This window comes from Martes martes (assembly GCF_963455335.1).
Source record: "Martes martes genome assembly, chromosome: X".
Lineage (NCBI taxonomy): Eukaryota > Metazoa > Chordata > Mammalia > Carnivora > Mustelidae > Martes > Martes martes.
The window spans coordinates 13,436,659-13,453,831 of NC_137897.1; the positions used below are offsets into that span (position 1 = coordinate 13,436,659).

Below are 17,173 nucleotides of genomic sequence, written 5' to 3' on the forward strand. Positions count from 1 at the left end.
AGAAAAATAAAGACTTTCCTTTGTGAACTCACATGTTCATGAAACTTAAATTTTCTTAAAGGCTTCACTTTTTCACCTGTGATGTGAAGCTAATACGTGCCCCGCAGGGCTTCTGTAAGAATAATTATGTTGCTAAATGAGGGACACCTGGATGGCTCAGTCATTAAGCATCTGCCTTGAGCTCTGTCATGATGACCTGGTCCTAGGATTGAGATCAGCATCCAGCTTCCTGCTCAGCGGGGAGCCTGCTTTTCCCTCTACCTCTGCCTGCTGCTCTCCCTGCTGTGCTCATGCTCTCTCCCTGTGTCAAAAAAATAAAATCTTTTGGGGCGCCTGGATGGCTCAATGGGTTAAAGCCTCTGCCTTCGGTTCAGGTCATGATCCCAGGGTCCTGGGATCGAGCCCCGCATCGGGCTCTCTGCTCAGCGGGGAGCCTGCTTCCCCCTCTCTCTCTCTGCCGGCCTCTCTGCCTACTTGTAATCTCCCTCTCTCTGTCAAATAAATAAATAAAATCTTTAAAAAAAAATCTTTTTAAAAAATGTTGTGAAATGACATAATGTATGTAAAATGCCTATACATGGCAATCGCCCCCCAAATGGCCATTATTACCATCACATAAATTTTGCTTTTTTTCACCAAACATTACATCATAGTTTGCCCATGTCTTTATTTTTTTTTAAGATTTTAATTTTTATTTGACAGACATCACAAGTAGTCAGAGAGGCAGGCAGAGAGAGAGGGGGAAGCAGGCTCCCTGCCGAGCAAAGAACCCGGCAGAGAACCGGGCAGAGAACCAGGCAGAGAACCCGAGGTGGGTGACCCGAGGTGGGGCTCAATCCCAGGACCCTGGGATCATGACCCAAGCTGAAAGCAGAGGCTTTAACCCACTGAGCCACACAGGCGCCCCTGCCCATGTCTTTAAAAAAAAAAAAAAAACAAAAACCTTTGCTGGGGTTCCTGGGTGGCTCAGTTGGTTGATCATCTGTCTTTGGCTGGGGTCATGATCCCAGGGTCCGGGGACTGAGTCCTGAATGGGGCTCCCTTTCCCTCTGCCTCTCTCCTGGCTTATGCTGTCTCTCATTCACTCTCCCTCTCAAATTAATAAATAAATCTTAAAAAAGAAAAAAATTCATTAGGTGTTTTTCCCAGAGCTACTTTTGAAAGGGAGAGGATAGGAGAATACACAGGGGTACTGAATCTGGGATGATGTGGAGCTTGGAAAAAGGAGCAGGAAAGGGAAGTTGGGGCCCTTAACACGAATGCAATTCCTTGATCTCACCTTGTGTAAATGCATTCATAATAGATAACGTTTCCAAAGGGGAGTGAGTATTGCAACCATTTAGTCGATATGTTTCATTAGGTACTCTTTTGCTTTTGCTTGGAAGCCAGTGAACAGACAAGACACCTTGTAATCTCCTCTCCACAAAGTTTTCAAGTTTTATCTTTTACATACACCCCTGAAACTGGTTAGTTAGAAAATAAACGAGTTTCGTTTTTATCTGGTTAGGCTATGCAATGTCTTCAGGAGTTGATCGCCTTGCTTATAAATCAGGAAAGTAACAGACTTTTCTCTCTTTTCTCACAATTACTTTTTGATTAAGTCCGTGCTTATTAGCAGTTTGGAGGAGAAATAATAAGGAAAATATAGCTTATGATGATTGACTGCTCCATTTCTGTAGCCCCACTGTGATAAGTACAGTGTTTTCTATATCACAGGCTCTCATTAATCTTTGTTGGATGGATGAACTCAAGCCAACCTGACCATTTGCTAGCAATTTTCACAAAAAAAAAAAAAAAGGTTTCATATGTAAAAGACTAGCAAAATCGGTTTAAGTGAAATAGTTAGATTATTGATAGATGTCAGGTGGTTGCAATCTTTGCCTCCTACTGCTGTATAACGAGCTACCCCCAGACGCAGTGGCTTCCAATGACTTGTTTGGATTATCAGTCTCAATTTGAGCAGGGCTTGGTGTGGACTAGCTGTCACCTAGTTCAGGCAGAATCAGCTGGGTGAGCTGAAACTGGGCGTTAGTTCCTCTCCATCTCCGTAGGGTAGCTTGGGATTTCCCACAACAGTGTAGCTGGATAAAAACAATAAACTCAATAAACTTCCCAAAAGACTTCCTTTCGGGGCACCTGGGTGGCTCAGTGGGTTAAAGCCTCTGTCTTCAGCTCAGGACATGATCTCAGGGTCCTGGGATCGAGCCCCGCATCGGGCTCTCTGCTTGGCAGGGAGCCTGCTTCCCCCTCTCTCTCTGCCTGCCTCTCCGCCTACTTGTGATCTCTGTCTCTCTGTCAAATAAATAAATAAAATCTTAAAAAAAAAAAAGTTAGAAAAAAACAACAACTCCCCAAAAGAACCAGGCAGAAGCTATATTGCATTTTCAAACCTGGCCTCAGAAATCACAGTGTCATTTTCACCACAATTACAAGCCAGCCAAGGTTCAAGGGAAGGGGACAGAGCCCCCCCCCCCTTCTCTAAGGGAAGAGTGTCAAAGTCACGTTGCAAGAAGAACATGTGGGATGAGTGGTAATGTTGCAGCCATCATCTTTGGAAAATACAGTTTGCCATAGGGATCATTTATTATCCTTCATACCCTCAATTTCCCACATTTAAAGATTGTTTTCTATTTGTCTTCTCTTTTTTTGAGATTTTATTTTTGAGTAATGTCTGCACCCAATCTGGGGCTCAAACCCACAAGCCCGAGATCAAGAGTTGCACGCTCTACCAACTGAGCCAGCCTGGCACCCCTCAGAAGCTAACATTCTTTAAAATAACTTATGCATGGGGCGCCTGGGTGGCTCAGGGGGTTAAAGCCTCTGCCTTCGGCTCGGGTCATGATCCCAGGGTCCTGGGATCGAGTCCCGCATCAGGCTCTCTGCTCAAGAGGGAGCCTGCTTCCCCCTCTCTCTCTGCCTGCCTCTCTGCCTACTTGTGATCTCTCCCTCTGTCAAATAAAGAAATAAAATCTTAAAAAAAAAAAAAAAACTTATGCATGGATGATTGTTTTTCTGGTACCCTGAAGGCATATGCTGAGCAACTTTCTAGGATCGGAGTGTATCCAGCTAGGTTTACTCTCCCATATAATTCTTACTTCTGTCTGGTTTGGAGAAGACACTAACACACAGGTAGGCATAGCCCTAAATATAAGAAATAAAATAAATGAAAAGATCTATCTATCTATCTATCTATCTCACCTGGGGCAGCTTTAAGTCAATTTTTGGAAGGTTTCGTAGTGCAGGTGATGGGTGGACTTAGCTGAAAATCCTACAGACTTGTAGACATGTAGGTATCTCTTTGGGGGTTATCATCACAATGGAAGTTAATGATTTATGTCGTGTGTGTGTGTGTGTGTGTGTGTGTGTGTGTAACTGGTCCTAGTTAAGCTGGAATACTAAGACTGGTTAGCAGTGATTTGGTCCTAACTTTGAGTGAAATACTGAACTAGAAATCATAGAGCAAAATACATATTTCCATCAAAGTAGTATTTTCCCTGACATTTTAAAAAAATATTTTATTTATTTTAGAGTGCGAGAGAGAGAGTGAGAGAGAGCAAGAAGGGAGTGGGGCAGTTGAAGAGGGACAAAAAGATTCTGTGCCCAGCATGGAGCCCGACTTGGGGTTCGATCCCAGGACCCTGAGATCATGACCTATGCCAAAACCAAGAGTCGGACGTTTAACCGACTGAGCCATGCAGGTGCCCCTTCCCTGACATTTTCATCAAAATGCTCAAAATACTAAAAGCTGAAAGAATTACGCAGTGAACATCCCATCACCCAGATTCTACAATTAGCATTTTCCTTTATTTGCTTCATCTCATATCTATCCATACATCCATCCTTCTATTCCTCCACAAATCCACCTTTTTAAAAAAATGCATTACAAAGTAACTTATGTCAGCACGCATATTTTGAGTTCTGTTTAAAAATGTGGGCAATTTTCTTCTTATTTCAATATATCTTGTATTTGACAAATATATAAAATCAGGTGGACCTGATCTTTTGTCACTGTCTTAAAAATGAAATCTATGAGAATTTAGTAGAGAAGTTGCTGGAGAAACAAAGTCTGTAAAGATTGTGCTCTGCGATGCATATTATTTAATGCGCTTCAGATCATATCTTTGCCTCTGCTTGAGCATGTAATAAAAACTTATACATTTTGAACTGGATAATTGTGTCCCTTGATAGTGAAAAGGCTATCATTTTTCATTTTCTTTTCATTGTACCTTTTCATTTCCTTAAGCATGTTGGAAACTATATTGGATTTATATCTGTAAAGCTGGTCAAGAATTTCTTTTAGAGATATGAAATCAATGAAATTGACTTGAGACAATTGTGTAGGTAGATCAGGCTCACTCTACAGTGTCTACACTTTTTTATTCCAACCTGCCTCTTCCAAATGGTATAGCCTTCATTTACCTACGACTTTTGTGTTCATCCTTCTTTTGTTCTTCAGGTAACTGTCTAAATCCTTAATTTTCCTCTATCAACATGGCACAAAATGATGTAGGAACTCATTGATCCATTCACTGATTTCATTCCTCCAACGAGCAAATGCTTTTTGAGCATCAGGTCCTGTCCTAAGGCATTGGCAAAACAAAAATGAATAAGACATAATGTTTGTTTTCAATGGAAAGCCATTAATATGGTGCATTGATCAATACAGGTGACAAAACTGGGTAACTGAGGCCTGCTGGAAGACTCTCGCACCTTTCCCAGGAGAGCCGCTGTTGCTCCTGACCCACCCTCTGCTTTCTGTCATGTAGACACCAAATAAAATTAGACAGAGAAGACCAATGTTTGCCAATGACTCATTATTGTACTAGAACATTTTAAGAGAGTGAGAATTGTTTTATGGATTTGAGAAGAAGCAAGATCAATATGTTTTCTACTGTGTACATTTTTACATAACTAGCCCAGAATTCCAAGGTACCTTATAGAAAGGCTGTAAAATTGCATTGAATCGGGTCCGATATTAAAGCTAGGAAATGAAAGGCACAGCCATTTTATTACTTCGTAATACTTAGACTCTATGAACTCATTTGTTTTCTTTACAAATTAAATGCTGTGTGTGTTTTTAATTTTTCCATTTTTAATTAAAATCTTGAGATAAGTACTATATACTGCATATTACATATTAGTCTAAATGCATGTATTCAAGAAAAGGGCATCATTTGTGGTCATTTTATTTTATTTTTTAAGATTTTGTCTATTTATTTGAGAGAGAGAGAGAGCGTGCAAGCACAAGTAGGGGTGGGGCAGAGGGAGGGACAGACTCCCTGCTGAGCAGGGAACTGGATGCGGGGCTTGATCCCAGAACCCTGGGATCATGACCTGAGCCGAACACAGGAACTTAACCAACTAAGCCATCCAGGCGCCCTGCTGTCATTTTAAACTTTCAAAACTTTTTGAGGGAAGGATATTACTAAAGTGCTTCTCAAGTCACCTCACATTTGAGATAAGCAAGTAAGCAAAGGAGGAAAATGAGGTGGATAGCAGAGCAGCCTCCCTCGCCTACCTTCACGCAGATCCTTACCACTCAATTCGCATAAGAAGATAGTAACTTTGCCTTGATGTCTTTGAAAAGCAGGAAAAAGTTTTTCCTGCAGAGCTGCTGTGGGAGTAAATGAGATAGTGTAAGGAAAGTTCCTGGCACATAGCACCGTTACATAAGTGGTTTCTAACGCTTAGAGCGTAGAGCTTAGTGGTTAAGGATTAGGTTTCTGGAATCTGTTGTCTGGTCTGCATATTGGTTCCACCGCTTACTGATTGAGGAAGCTTGGCCAAGTTACTAAAACTGTGTCTAAAAATGGAGATAAGATCCACTTGCATGAGTTACCCATTCCTGTGTAACAAATTACCCTAACACTTGGTGGCTTAAAACAAGAAACATTTGTTATCTCATAGTTTCTGTGGGTCAGGAATTCAGGAGTGACTTAGCCAGCTGGTTCTGGCTCCGGATCTCCTCTCCGGATTGCAGTTACCTGAAGGCTTCGCTAGGGCTGGAGGAACGGCTTTTCGGATGGCACCCTCACATGGCAGTTGGCGGTTTCTCGCTGGCTATTCATGGGAAGCTTCAGTTCCTCACCCCAAGTTCTTTCCATAAGGAATCTTGAGACTGTCCCCACAGTATGCGGGCTTTCCCCCATAGCGAGGGATCCAAGAGAACAAGGAAGAAGCTGTAAAACCCTTTTTTGACTTGGTCTCAGGTCATGACCCTCTATGACCATGACTTCTGCCATCTTTTATTTGTTAGGAGTGACTAAGTGTAGTCCACACACAAAGGGAGGGGGAATTAACTTTATGTTTTGGGACGGGGAGTAGGGGGAAAATTTTGTGAGGAGATCTTAAAACCGCTACATGACTTCATATGGATATCATGAGGATTAAATGACATAATCCATGTAAAATGCTCAATAAATGTTGATTAATGTTCTTCTTCTTCTTCTTCTTCTTCTTTTTTAGAGAGAGAGAGTGTGGGAGAGCCCAGGGGCAGGGGGAGAGAGAGAATCCCAAGCAGGCTCCATATTCAGCATGGAGCTCAACATGGGGCTTGATCTCATGACCTCGAGATCATAATCCAAGTTGAAATCAAGCGTTGGTCGCCCAACTAACTGAGCCAACCAGGTTCCACTGATTAATATTATTTCTAAAGGAAGATGAATAAACTGTTGTTTAGCTAGGGAAATATGGTTTCATCTGGATTAAGACACTAATGTATTCTCTCCTGGAAGGGGAGAAGGTTCTACATCATCTCCCAGCAGTCCCCAGCAAATCCTGCCAAGCTCCAGTCGCCCACAGCGCTAAGTGCCTTGCTAACACACCTCTTACTGGCTTCCTTTTCTTCCCTGTCTCCCTAGCCCACTCATCTTCTGGTGTTTCTTGGGATCAACTCTCAAATAACACTACTTACACTCACATCACTGTCTCAGGGTCTGCCTTTGGGGAAACCCAAACTAAGACATCACTCATAGAGTCAATACGAGGATTTAAAGGAGATGATATATACACAATGCCCGGTGTATAATGATAGCAATTAGCATTTATCGGTCAATTTCTTGAGCCAGAACTGCTTCAAGCACCTTACATACATGAACTCATCTAACCCTACATTAATCTTCATAAAAACTTGTTATTATTCCCCTACTCCAGATGAGGAGACCAATACACAGAGAGAGTAACTTCAAGGTCACACACTACTTGAACCAGTGAAACTGTTATTCAGATCCAGGCAGTAAACATGGAAACATGCTTTCAGGATGCTGGAATCGTTCTTTGAGTTATTGGAACTCTCACTTTTATTTAGTTAACCTTGGGAGATTCTGGCTTGTTTTTGGTGTGTTGTTGACAAATGGGTAAAGTATCTTGAGAGAGATTTTTCCTGTTGCCTCCACTTAGGAGGGCTTCTGTTGGAGAAGTGACAGCTACAGGCTGTGGGTGGTGGTTCTGGGGATGGGAGCTGGAAGGAGGATTTACACTTGTCATTCAGAAGCCCTCTACACAAAGGTCAACTACAGCCAAGATGAGGGGCTAGAGGGAAATGCCTAGGGAAGAGGGGAGCGATTGTGGGTTAGTAAGAGAAGAGCTGATGGTCCCTTCTCCCCTCTATCTCCTACGAATCCCTGTGGTCATGGGAGTTGGGTTTGGTGAGGAAATTGACCTTGCTTTCCGAGGAACCAGAGGAGAAAAGTTGAAAGGGCCGGCCACAGCCCTTGGTCACTTTAGGTACCTTGATCCACAAGCCTGGCAGGTGACGATGGTGGGAAGCAGGTGGGGGAAATGAGATTTAAAGAAAAGCTGATGTTTCAGTTTTAAACCGGACTGATTTTTTTTTTTAAGATTTCATTTATTTATTAGACACACAGAGAGAGATCACAAGTAGGCAGAGAGGCAGGCAGAGAGAGAGGCGGAAGCAGGCCCCCCGCTGAGCAGAGAGCCCAATGTGGGGCTCAATCCCAGGACCCTGGGATCATGACTTGAGCGGAAGGCAGAGGCTTAACCCACTGAGCCACCCAGGTGCCCTGGATTGATTTTTAATAGGAGAAAAAGACTTCTCATCTGTGCAAGATGAGAAGGGACATGAAGGGCAAATTTGCCATAAAAACATGGTTCTTGGGGCACCTGGGTGGCTCAGTGGGTTAAAGCCGCTGCCTTCGGCTCAGGTCATGATCCCAGCGTCCTGGGATCGAGCCCCGCATTGGGCTCTCCACTCAGCAGGGAGCCTGCTTCCTCCCTTCTCTCTCTGTCTGCCTCTCTGCCTACTTGTGATCTCTGTCAAATAAATAAATAAAATCTTTAAAAAAAAAATCTTAAAAAAAAACGAAAAAAACACACAAAAAACATGGTTCTTAGGTGAAATAGGTGAAGGGGATTAAGAGGTATAAACTTCCAGTTATAAAATAAATAAGTTATGGTAATGTCTTATACAGCATAGGAAATATATGTGAGTGTGTGTGTGTATCACAGTCAGTAATATTGTAATAACCATACATTGACAGAGGGTAACTAGACTTATTGGGGTGATCATTTCACAGTGTATAAAAATATATCACTATGATACACACCTGAAACTAATGGGATATTATATCTCACTTATACATAAAAAAATACATGGTTCGAAGTAGTGGTTGAGAAAAGTAAACTGCTTCATGTTTATACCTCCCCCCAGAACTCATACTGCTCAGTAACAGCTAATCCTTTTTTTTTTTTTAAAGATTTTATTTATTTGGCAGAGATCACAAGTAGGCAGAGAGGCAGGCAGAGAGAGAGGAAGGGAAGCAGGCTCCCCACTGTGCAGAGAGCCCGATGAGGGGCTCCATCCCAGGACCCCGGGACCATGACCTGAGCCAAAGGCAGAAGCTTTAACCCACTGAGCCACCCAGGCGCCCAGTAACAGCTAATCCTTATAAAAGCTTTACCATGGACCAGGTACTCTGCTAGCATTTCACAAATAGTCACTCACATGGACCTATCAGGTGAGAACTATTATCATTATTATTTTAAAGATTTTTATTTATTTATTTGACACAGAGAGAGAGATCACAAGTAGGCAGAGAGGTAGGCAGAGAGAGAGGGGGAAGCAGGCTCCCTGCTGAGCAGAGAGCCTGATGCAGGGCTTCATCCCAGGACCTTGGGAATATGACCTGAGCCAAAGGCAGACGCTCAACCGCTCAACCGCTCAACCGACCGAGCAACCCAGGCGCCCCATGGTGAGAACTATTATTATCATCATCTACCGATTTTATACAGGAAGAAACTGAGGCACAGAGAAGTTGAACAATTTGTCCAAGGTCATAACTAGACCTGGCATTTAAATGCAGGCAATCTGGCTCCCAGGCCTATGGTTTTAGCCACTTAACTACACTGCTTGGCCAACCATCCACTTTCGTATGGTATTCTATTCTGGTGTGGTTTTCCCTCTTGGGTCTTTTGAGGCTGACATTTCTGTTCTTTCCATACTGTTTGTGGTTAAACTTAGTGCCTGGAGGATAGGGTAGAGGTTTTAATAGTTTAAAATAAGGTACTGGATTTGCGTTTCTAAAATGACATTTTCCCAAATGGCATGAACTTTAAATGAAAACATGTAAGATGTGACAGTCTGGTTTAAGCTCTGAGCAGGGCCAAGGAATAACTAAGGCTCACCTCTTCCTACAAAACCTACAAATTTACACAATGGGGGGCCTGGGTGGCTCAGTTGGTTAAGCATCTGCCTTCAGCTTGGGTCATGATCCCAGGGTCCTGGGATCAAGCCCCCCTGTTGGCTCCCTGCTCAGTGGGGAGCCTGCTTCTCCCTCTCCCACTCTCCCTGCTTGTGCTCTCACTCTTTCTCTCTCTCTCTGTGTCAAAATAAATAAATAAAATCTTTAAAAAATTTACACATTCATTTGATTTTTAAGTTTTTCTCCTAGATCTTGATTGCATTATGAGGTCTAAGCCCAACAGGCATTTCACATATGCTTCCTGTCACTGCCCCCACCCCACCCCCCCCCCCGACCTCCCCAGCACACCAACAGAAGTTGTGGTTGAGTTTCCTACATTTGGGGAAATCGCTGGGGTCAGAATGACCTGAGTGTAATGGACAAGACTCTCCCCGAGAGAACCACCCTTGTGATCTTGGTATCTTCCCTGCCAGGTAAGTATCAACATAAATGCTTTTTGACAATGATTAGAAGGTTTATTCAGTCTTTCAGACCTGTCCAATGTGTATCCAGAATAACAATGTCTTACACCTTGATGGACACTTATTCATTTATTACTGAGACCAATAATGAGTAGCACACATGGGCTCTGTAGTGGGATACTCTTGAGGCATCTAACAGAAACTTTGACTCAAACGGTCTTAAATGCAAGGCAAGGGCAGAATTTGTTTAATTAAGCAACTCGGTGTTGTCATCAAGAACCCAGGGTTTTTGTTTGTTTCTTTTTTCTATTTTTCAACTCTGCCTTATGTAGTGTACAGACTTTGACCAAAGTTTGGTTTTCCAATCACAAAATGGCTGCCAGAGGCACCTCAGGTTCTTGCTTCCTTGTTCATCCAGCAGGGTAGAAGGGAAAATGTTTCCCTCAAATCATAGGATGTTAAGTCCTTTCCTTTAGTCTAATTGGGACTTAGTCACTGAATGATAAACACTTTCCACCCTGGCAGTGTGGATACCTGAACACAGTTGGGGTTCTATTAGAAGGAGGATGAAACAAATAGATGCTGGAGAACCTCTGAAGCTATTGCTTCATCTAGAAAAAGGTGACCTAACAGAAGATATTTCAGAGAATCATGAGCCTCGGAGATAATATATGTAGGGTTGTCAGATTTACCAAATAAAAATACAGGATTCCCAGTTAAATTTGAATTTCAGATAAAAAGCAAAAGATTTTTCAGTATAAGTATGGGCACCTCTTTCTACAAACATTACACAGGGACACATTCATTTGGTTCTTAAGCTTTTCTCCCAGATCCTGATTTTGTTATGAGGTCTGGGCCCAAAGGGGCAATTTCAAAAATGATTTTTTGGACAATGATTAGAAAGCTTATTTAGTCCTCTACCCTTGTTCCACATGTATCCAGGATAAAAATACATACTTACACTAAAAAGTTACTTGCTGCTTATCTGAAATTCAAATTTAACAGGCCTCCTGTATTTTATCTGGCAGCTCTAAATGTATGTAAAATTCTTGGCACATAGCAGGCATTCATTCAGTGGTTAAGTATTAGTGTTCTTTCTGCATAAGAAAAGAGCTCAGTTAAATGGCGGCGTGGTACTTTTTAACTCTTACCGGCCTAGAAAATATATACTTTTGATCGATATTGCCATGAACCGAACTGGATGCGGTTCCAAGAAACCCTTCACCAAGTCCTCAAAACCAGATCAAAGTAAATGTCCCTAAGTGGAAGGTCATGGTTACATATATGGGGGGGGGCACATTATAAAACATCTAATATTACCACTTAAAACTAAACTGGACCTGTATCAATGAATATTCAGTTATTGGTTTTTCTCAGTCTATACGGATAAACCATTCTTCATTTGATTCAGAAGTCATGCTCGAAGGTGCTAGCACACAGGGATGAAAATGGCATGATTGGCCCAGGAATTCTGGCTCCACGCTCTAGGTCATGGCACTGTTACTTTGCATCTGGAGGAGGCAGGAGACTCTGCAGAGATCTGCCGTTGGCTCTGACTCCATTTTCCCCTCACTGCTAATTCACTGTTCCTACCTGAAAATTTTTCTAATACGCTTCCTGAAAAGCTGAAGGGAAAACAGGCACCTTCATTTCCTCATCAAATATTCACCATGCTATGAAAAAGAAAACCCTACTGTCTTGGCACCACAAGTGTCCAAACCCAGCATGTTGTTCTATATTGTTACCAGATTCACGACAGGAATAGATTAAGTGGATTTAATCCAAGGTATCTATTTCCCATTACTGCACAGTACTGCTTATTTCTCATTTGGTGGCTGCTATGACCTCATAGACTGCTTTTCTGTGCTTTTCCCAAACCAGAAAAAAACCCCATTTTCCCTCTTCGCTTCAAGTGGAAATTACTATGCAGCTTTACAGAGATTTGTCCACAATGCCTTTAAACAAGATGATTATTTTTCTTAATTTTCAAAAAGTGGCATTGGAAATGTATCTCTTTCCATTTCATCATCTCCTTATCCTCATTGGAAACCTGATTCTTGGTATGTGTTAAGATCTTTACATTTCTGCTGGTCGGGGGGATGACTTCATTGCCAGCTGGGGAATCTTGTGTGGCGGAGCACTGGACCTGAACTGTGGGTTGATGCCTCTGCTGCAACAGCCTTTTGCATGCATCCAGCTGCTGTGTAAGGAATCCTCAGGCTACTAGTTCTTTGCTCCAAATTCACCCAAGGGACTGCAGGCTGATGGATGAGCTTATGTGTGAATGTGTGTATATGTGCGCGTGTGAGTGTGCACGAACAACTGCCAACAGTTGGGCAGAAGCTGCAATGGACTTCGATATCATTTTTACCAAAGACAGAGATAAACCGTCCCTCATCCTTTATTTCCAAGTAGTGCCTCGGATCCCACCCCGAATGTGTTCTCTGCACTCTTCCACGACCCACCCCTCCCGGCCCCCCCGCACGTGTCCCTCTGGAGGGAGGCCAGGATAGCTGTGCCGCAGGCAGGATTCCCCTTTTTTTTCCGCAGTGAGAGGCGGATTCCCGGGCCTCTTTGGCCCTCCACCCCTCGCAGCCGCCCCTTTCTTAGTCAAGATCTTCCCCGCCCCTCCCCCCACCCCTCCCCTCACCCACTCCTCCCCTCACCCACCCCTCCCCCTCCCCTCCCCCCACCCCTCCTCCACCCCCCAAACCCCTCCCCGCGACCGCTCGAGGCTCGGGCCCCGCCCCTCCCAGCCTCCCAGCCCAGGTTGCTGGGGTCTGGCTGGACAACCAAACCTGGCCCGCGAGGAGATGCGGCGCGCGCGTGAGCGCGCGCGGGCGAGCTTATACAAGAAGCCAGCCCTCGTAGGCTTCTGGGGCCGAGCACGAGCGGCGCGGGCGGGGCGCGCGGGCCCGAGCTCGAGGACGAGCGCTCTTTCCGCATTGGTTTCTATCAGAAGTGGGCGGGGCAGGGGCGGGACCTGGCGGGGTGTTCGAAGCTTCTTTATTGGCCCGAACGGGACGGCCAGGGCGGGCCAGTTAGCAAATTAGGCTGCGCGTTCGCCTCGGCGAGAGGGCGGGGCCGGAGGTTTCCATTAGTTGTCCGTGCCACTGGGAAAGGTAAATCGGCGACGGCGGCTTCAGGAGCTGTGGGGTCCCCGGCTGCAGGTGGGGGACTCGGCTGGGTGAGTAGTTGAGCCGCCACCCGCCCATCAGGCCTTCGTGCCCCACGTCGGTTTCGCGCCACCCATCTTCTTCTGAGACAGGGGACCCACCCGGTCGCCCCGGGCAGACGTGAGAAGGGGCGGCGGCGCAGGTCCCCCCAGAATAGGGCGACGCGGCGAGGGTGCTCCAGCTTGGAGTGGCCCCTCCTCAGCGCCCCATTGCGCCAGTGGAAGGGCTTCCCCGGCGAGAGTTTGGGTCTGAATTTTGGGGCGTGGGGAGACGAGAGGATATGAGGAGGGGCGGCGGGTCGCGGCAGCTAAGCGGGGCTCCCCTCAGTAGCGGGTCTGCGGCGTCCCCGCCCCGCCGCCCCCGCGGCGAGAGCTCCCTCGGGCTTGCGGCGAGGGAAGCCCCTTCCCGCCGGCGCCGAGGAGGAGCCTGTGCGGCGGAGCCCCCAGCCCGAGTTCGGAGGGAGTCCGGGACCCGCCGGGGGCTGCGAGCCGGGGCCGGAGCCCGGGCTCTGCTGACTGACCTTGGCTGCCCGCGAGGGTGGGCGAACGACCCACCGCCTGCCCCGCATCTCTTCCAGCCTCCTCCCAATAAGTTTCAGGCGTTGCTGTGAAGTTCCCGACTGGCATAGTGGGGAGAAGCAGAAATTGGCCGCTTCCCAGACCTTCGTAGCCTTTGGACCCTCATAGAAATGAAATCCTGGGGTTTGGAACCATTTCCAAACGAACAGGTCCTTCTCGCATTGACACGTTTTATGCTCACGTTGGGGGAAAAATAACCCGAACGTATTTCTGTGTAAAGGCAGATCTTCCTTGAGGGTTTTTTTTTTTTTTTTTCTTCCCCTTTTTCTTTCTTCGCTTCACTTGAGCGTTAAAGCACTGATGCCTGACCTTAGTATCTCCACAGCGAGATTAGGCGGATGCTGTGATATTTAAGTAGTTGCAGATCAGTGTTCTGTTAACACAATCTATTTTAATTGGCTGAAATTTAGGCTGATTTTAGAAAGTATTGCAGACACAGAATAATTTCAGTCTGTGAATCTGAACTAGGTTTGTTTGGACGTAATCGTTGTAGTTAATGTAAGAGATTACACAAATTAATTTGTCTGAGAGCTTTTGGCTGAAACGGGAGACGTAAATATGTATAGAATAGGATTGTCGTTTTAGGTAACATTTCCAGCTTGCGCCTTTCTTGCTGTTGGGTTACAAAAAAGGCATCTTTACGGAAGCTATTCGGAATTATATGTGTGAACGACATTTAGATGTAAATTTTTTTTAACTTAAGTGTTTAAAAACATTTTATTCGTAAAATGTGAAGAACCTGTGTTTACTTGTGTGTTTAGTGTTGGGGGGTAGTATAATCTTACAGTTAGCAACCCAGTTAGGGTTCATGAATAATACATATTTTAAAAAGGTGTGCCTCTTTTTGAGAACATGGTACTTGAGTATCTTAGCAATTTTTCTAATTTCTTTATTAAAAGTACTATTTTAGGTTTGAGCATTTTTGGCGTTCACGCTGGAACAGGAGTAAGGAAGCCTGCAGCAGTATTACCAGTTTGACACCACCAGTGGGTGTTTCTGTTGACAAATGCAGAGAAGAGAACATTTGGGAAGGAAATCTTTTTTTCAGGGTTGGGGGTAGGGGGGTTGGGTGAGGGGGGAAGGAGCCAGAAGAAAGAAGCTGCATAACTAAAGCTGCCAGCACAGTGTATGCTGAGCATTTCACAAATACAAGGAAACCTAATTAAAATGAAAAAAAAAAAAAATCGGTTTGGCTGTATTAAATAATAAAATTCCAAAAGAGGCATGCTAAATAAAGTTAATCATTCCGAGAGTGTTAAATAATCGACCATTTCAGAAGAGTTTGGAGGGTCTTCAACTGGAGTGTCAAATCTTGTTGAATTGTCTTGCCTTTTAAACATAATGCAGTGATTAATTTGATGCATGTGTGTGTGTATAAATATGTGCGTCTTGTATTCTAGGTTTGCTGATGTAGCATGTTTCCTAAGATTAATTTTTTTTAAAACAAAACTTGATATGTTAAAAAACATTAGAAATAAACATTTTTTCTCCAGAGAGAATTTCTTTTTTCCTGGTCAGATTTATTATTTAGTCATGATGTAGGAGCTTGTGGAAGGGTTTTTTTTTTTTTTACCCCTTATTTCAGGTTTTTGAGACTTATGCAAGTTCCCCAGGCTAAATCTGCCATTATTTTCACTGCAATTTTCTTGCAGTCATTTAAATCAGAGTGTGGCATCTACAGTATTCCCTGGGGTTTTAGAAGAAAAGGCTCCCATGGAGGGAAATTGCAGGGCCATCTCGCATAGATGAGTAATAGAAGGTTGACTGATTGTGAATCAGTTGTATTCTGTTCCAGATATGCTGCATGGGGTTAAGGAAGTCATTTAATGAGAACCAGATTTTACATGGTATTTCTACTTTGAAGGTGCAGTATTGTTCCATCACAAACTAAAATACAGAAGTGGAGAAATTCCTTCAAGTATGCCTTTCCCCCCCCAGCCTTGCTTCACCACTGTGTCCAAGAATCTGTGAGAGACTCTCAACAATAGTTGCATTGTTGGAAATGACAGTGGCTTCTGTTGCAGAAATTTAACCTTTCATTATGATTTGTGTTTCAGTTTACTTTGTGATAGAAAATTCAGCTATATCTAAGAATATGGGTGTATGAAATTTGTAAGGAAGTGAACCAAGAAAATAAACCTCTGCGTGTCTGTTTAAAGTTCACCTTTTTTTCCCTTCCATTTTGATAACTTTGGTAGTTATCTCTTTTATTTCTTCTAGGTTTGAGAAGGTATGTTAGCTTAGTGCTTTATTTTTGGCAGTAAATGTGGGGACAAGACTTTTTCATGTGATAAATTGATACCAAATAATAAGGCATTTAGAAGAAACCACCCACATACACAGACCCAAAATGTGAGGGAAATCTTTTAGATAACCCTTAACTTTGGTATGAGAATAGCAAAATTTTAAGTGTGGAGTTGCTTTCTACATAGTAAAAGGCTGTTTACTCAGAATTTGATTGTTTTTGATTCCAGAGGTTGTTTTGTTTGTTTGTAACATCAAATTCCCTGGTAGAGGAGGAGATAGAATCTCAAAGCTTCTTTATCATCTGATGTTGTCAATTGGGTCACATATTTCAACTTAGGAAAACACTGCAATTAAAAGACTAAATTTAAACTTTCTGTTTGGGAGGGTTTTCCAATTCAGTCTTAAACTCAACATTAGAAATGTTTTATTGACAATGCATCACTTTTCTGTTTGGATTTAAATTATTGATAATTTCTAGAATGTTTCCTTCATATACAGCAGCGCATGATGGCTAGATTACTCAAAGGTTTGGCCTCATTTCTCATTCAAGTTTGTACATTTACTTCATAATACTGAGATATGAAGTTGGGTGCAGTTCTTTTAGTGGGTATGAAAGCTGAGTGAGGAGTTTCTACCTAAAGAACCTGATAACATTTAGACAATTAAGATTTCGGAATTAACAGAAAATTACTTACAAGGTTAAAATAAAGGACCTAGCCCATTCACATCTTTGAAATTGATTGTCAACATTTTGAATTAAGCTCTCAGAAACATTTGTGTTGGAAACAGTTCTAATTAAGGTCATGTTTTGGGAGTGATCTCTCTTTTGGGTAGTCTTTATAATAATTAAATTATAACGTAGTATTTATTGAGCCTTACTGAAGACCAGATACTGCAGTAAATAATTCATTTGCATGGGTAGATGTGTGTATGTGTGTTCTAACAATACCTGTGTGAGGTAGATGTTTTCCTTATTTTCCTAAACACTTGATCAGATGGGCTCAGAGAGAAAATAATTTGCTCAGATTACCCAGCTAGGCTGTAGCAGAGGC

At 43.4% G+C, this 17,173-nt stretch overlaps 1 protein-coding gene and 1 pseudogene across 2 annotated transcripts in view; one reads left to right on the forward strand and one right to left on the reverse strand.

Moving 5' to 3' along the window:
* LOC308336999 (elongation factor 1-alpha 1-like) overlaps nucleotides 1–13,066 on the reverse strand; it is a 73,623-nt pseudogene extending 60,557 nt beyond the window's left edge. Inside the window, exon 1 of the transcript in view lies at nucleotides 12,919–13,066. The product of the transcript in view is annotated as an elongation factor 1-alpha 1-like (transcript). The remainder of the gene's footprint in view (nucleotides 1–12,918) is intronic.
* Nucleotides 13,067–13,194: 128 nt separating this feature from the next.
* CDKL5 (cyclin dependent kinase like 5) overlaps nucleotides 13,195–17,173 on the forward strand; it is a 211,153-nt gene continuing 207,174 nt past the window's right edge. The window contains exon 1 of the mRNA XM_080794722.1: nucleotides 13,195–13,307. The gene's annotated coding sequence lies outside the window, so the exon portion shown is untranslated. The remainder of the gene's footprint in view (nucleotides 13,308–17,173) is intronic.